Here is a 4668-nt window from a genome sequence, read left to right as displayed (position 1 = left end):
TTCAGAATACTATATATTAATTGAAGTACGTTTGGTATCAGCATCATCCCGAGGTTCTTCAACAATAGTTTGGCACCACAATAGTTTCTACATTCGAGATTTATCACATAAGACTAAAAACATCAATACTCCAAAGTCCAGTCAGAAACTTTTTCTAAGAAATGTGAATGATGTATCGAGAAAAAAATCAGAACAAATATAAATGTATGAGTCGGCTCTTCCTTAGCACTCTTGAATAGTTTCTTCCTCGTCAAGAAGCTATTCCAATGTGATTTTTTGGCTCAAATCAGAAAAAAAAAATTTTCTTTTTAGCTCAAAGCTTCGACAAAATCCACCTAGTTTTACCTTTGAGTGGTTTCTTCGACCTTTTTCTTTTAGTGAAGTCTTCTCTCATGAAATCCATCTCAGCTGCTCCCAAGAATCTAAGAAACTGTTAGCCTACACACATACTATGAGACACGGCTGGCCTAATTTTTAGCCAAATCCCTTGGACCATTTTCAACTCCCATTGGAACACCTTCTAATTCCCCGATCTGAATACTTCCAATGGCAATAAAAGTTGTCGTAAAACCCTATTTTAGCACGGTTTCAAGTCCCAAGCAAGGTGGATTCAATAGTTTCACACACATCAAAAATGCTTCTGAGACAATATCTTTAAAGGAAATTGGGATCAACTACTTGATTTGCAACTTTTGGAGGAAATGCTAAGTCTTTGTCTTCTCCATGACTCATAAACATAACTCTAATCTATGTTCCATGAACTCAATTTTGATATTAGAGGAAATAACATTACCAAAAACGTCAAAACAAAATAAATCACATTAAGATTAAACAATTTCTAATCTGGTATTGAGACCCCATGAGTTATGCCATACGATTGCTTATGCCCTCCTTGTCTTCAAGAGTGATACAAAATAACAGTCGGCTCCATCATCTCCACAACCAAAATTATCTAAAACTAAATAAAGAAGGAAGCTAAACAGTCGATACCTTGTTGGAGGAGAACAAACCAGGGAGGAGAACGGGAACACCGTCGAGAGAAATGGAATCGTTGGAGGAGGAAGAAGAAGGTCTAGTGAGTCAGATGTGGTGAGAGGGAAGAAGCGTCGGGAGAGAGGTGGCGTTCGGGAGAGATCGGAGATCGGAGAACGGGAGGCGGAGGGGGATGCAGTGGAGGTGGAGGGTGGAAACGTAGAAGTAGGAAGAGTGAGTCATGTCGAGATCGAAGAGCATGGAGTCGGTGGGGACGAAGAGGGTGAGAGACTCGACGAAGAGCAAATCGAAGAGGAGATCGGAGGTGATGATCCCGTTCGCGAAGAGAGCACCGTGTAATGGGCCAGTTATAATTGTTATAAGCCCAATTGCTTTGACCCGGTAGATTCTGTCTCAAATAACGTCTGACGTGGCGAATATATAATCTCCTATTGGTTAATTTAATTGTCCTACGTGGACATGCTGTATGGAGCTCATATAACCCTTTTAATATAGTATAGACTAGGGATTAATCCGGGCTACGCCCGGGATTTTTATGTTTTTTTCAATTTAAGTTGTTAAATTATTTATATTTAGGTTATGATATATATTTATATAAATGTTAAGATGCATGTCATAATTAAAATTTATTTTTAAATTTTAACACATTAAATTAACATATTTTTTACTATTTAAATATTTTTTTGGAATTTTGTTGGCTATCTAGTTATCATATTTAGCAAAATTATCTGTTGAGTGTTGGAATAAATGTTTTAGATATTTAATCAAACTGCAGAGTATTTTCGGATCGACCATATGCTAAACAATCGATCGATCCGTAAAAAGATGGTCGATCTCCTTAGCCAGGTAAGTACAATTTTAGCAAAAATATCTTTGATTTTTAAATATTAAGTATATAACTATTCTTTTGAATATTGTTTTTTTGAATTGTATTTTCTGATTAAGTCATTGTATTATAATGTTTATGTAAATATTTTTTTGTGATGTTTGAATTTGTGTTGTTCGTATACTTAACCTAGATGATATTGATGTTTAACAATTTATTGTTTTCTGGAAATAGAAAATAATGATATATCAAAACATATCTAATACTTATTAAATGATAGTATAATGTAAATTACATCCATTATTTGAAAATACCATTTGTTGTTTTTATTTTATTTTTAAATCAGAAATTCTTTTTATTTAAAAACATTATTCATATATAGTATAATAGTTTAAGTTTGGAAGATTAATATATATATATATATATATATAAATTATGTATATTTTAAAAAAAAAATTAAGAAATTATATATTGAGTAACTGAATAAAAGCTGAATTTCTTATCTTGAAAATCAAATAATTATATTTTTTTCTTTATGTTATACTCACCAATCCATCATTGATATTTATAACTCAGTATGTTTTTAAAAAAATTTAGTTTTAAGGAATAAACAAATTTAATAAATTAAATTCATCACCTATAATGTTCTGTAAACTATATTTGAAAACTCTCTAAAATTGTATTTTAAGCATAATATTACTATTATATAATTTAAGTTATTTTAAGCATAATATATGCTAAACCAACTTAAATTATATTTACAATAGGACCATCCTAAACCGGTTAATAAACCAAAAACAATACTAAACCAACATGAATCAATACCTGATTCGGCGAGAAAGGAAGTGTTTCGGGATAAACGCTTGAATGGTTATTAACTGTAATGGTTTGATCATGAAAGAGTTACTATGAATATTAACAATAAAATTATGGATTAGATTAATTTAAAATTGTAAGAATACCTTTGAGTCTATGAAAAGCAATTCAATTCCCATGAATAAGTTTGGCTTTTGGAAGTTGCGGGTTTTCCAACAATGAATCCACCTAACAAAAAGTTCGTTGTTATAAAAAATCTCTTTCAAGGTCATTAAAGGTTTTTGGGACGGCAAGAGTTGATGGTGGAACCATTTTTTTTGCTCGAGTGCTTTGAAGTTTTCCTTGATAGTGTGAGGTTGATGTTGATGGAATAATGAGTTTTATAGAGACTTTCTTGATGTAAAACTACACATTTTTATTTTTTTTGTTTAATGTGGTATTTCTATTTTAATATAGTTTACTACCATTTTAAGATAGATGTACATTTTAAGATAGATGTTTAAATCTTAATGTACTTTTTCCATTTCTTATATTTTTTATTTACATAATATCTATATTTTATATTTTAAAATAGATATTTAAATCTTAATGTACATTTTCCATTTTTTTCAATTGTGTATTTACTTATATTATATATTTTCCATTTTAAGATAGATGTTTAATGCTTCATGAACTTTTTCCATTTTTTTTTTAAAATTGTGTATTTACTTATTATTATATATATAATTCATATATTATATATTTACATTATTCACTTATTATTTATTTTCATGTTTATGTATTTCCATTTCTTGTATTTTTTATTTACTTAATGTCTCTATTTTACATTTTAAGATAGATGTTTAAATCTTAATGTATGTTTTCCATTTTTTTAAATTGTATATTTCCATTTGTTATACTTTCTATTTACGTAATATCTGTATTTTAAATTTTAAGATATATTTTTAAATCTTAATGTAATGTTCCATTTTTTAAATTGGGGATTTACTTATATTATATATTTACTTAATATTTTTTTATTGTGTATTTATATTTCTTATATTTTCTATTTACTAATAATTTTATAATTTAAGATAGATTTACATTTTAAGATAGATGTTTAAATACTAATGTAATTTTTCCATTTTTTTTCAAATTGTGTATTTCCTTTTTTTGAACTTTCTATTTGCGTAATATCTATATTTTATATTTTAAGATAGATGTTTAAATCTTAATATACTTTTTCCATTGTTTTTAAGTTGTGTATTTATTTTTCTTATACTTTCTATTTTCTTAATATCTATATTTTACATTTTAAGATAGATGTTTAATATTTAATGTACTCTTTCCATTTTTTTAAATTGTGCATTTACTTATTATTGTATATATAATTCGTATATTAATATATTTATAATATTTAATTATTATTTATTTTTCTATATATTTATTATTTCTCTTTCTTATACTTTATATTTATTTAATATCTATATTTTATATTTTATATTTTAAGTCTCAATGTATTTTTTCATTTTAATGTAAAACGGTAATATTTAATAGAAGAACTTGGACAAATAGTCAAATAGTTATATTTATGTTTTTTTATTTTTTTATAAAATGATAATGTTACATTATGGAGATAAGCCGTTTTTTCTAGTGTAAAATGGTAATCTTACATATGTTTAATATAGTATTTTCATATTTTATGTTGTATGTTTACATATTATTTATTATTTTCAAAATTATATATAATGTTTTTTTTACAAAATAGTAATGTTACATTATGGAGATAAGACGTCTTTTTTTTAGTGAAAAATAGTAATCTTACATATGTTTGATGTAGTTTTTCCATTTTTTATGTTGTATGTTTACATATTATTTTTAAAAAAATAAAAATGTAAAATGGTAATCGTACATATGTTTAATGTAGTATTTCTATTTTTTATGTTGTATGTTTACATATATTTATTATTTTCCAAATTATATATAATGTTTTTTGTTTTTTTATAAGACGGTAATGTTACATTATGGAGATAAGCCGTCTTTTTTCAAGTGAA

At 26.5% G+C, this 4668-nt stretch overlaps 1 non-coding gene across 1 annotated transcript; it reads right to left on the bottom strand.

The window, feature by feature from the left end:
• Positions 1 to 1471, bottom strand: LOC111198695. Its single transcript, XR_007340131.1, has 2 exons — positions 346 to 1471; positions 1 to 258 (listed from the first exon to the last, which is right to left on the bottom strand). It is a non-coding gene; the product is annotated as an uncharacterized LOC111198695 (transcript).
• Positions 1472 to 4668: the final 3197 nt, after the last annotated feature.

This window comes from Brassica napus, chromosome A6 (genome assembly GCF_020379485.1).
Source record: "Brassica napus cultivar Da-Ae chromosome A6, Da-Ae, whole genome shotgun sequence".
Taxonomy (NCBI): Eukaryota; Viridiplantae; Streptophyta; class Magnoliopsida; order Brassicales; family Brassicaceae; genus Brassica; species Brassica napus.
The sequence above is the reverse complement of the archived record's forward strand: the minus strand, read 5'-3'. Positions and strand labels throughout refer to the sequence as shown.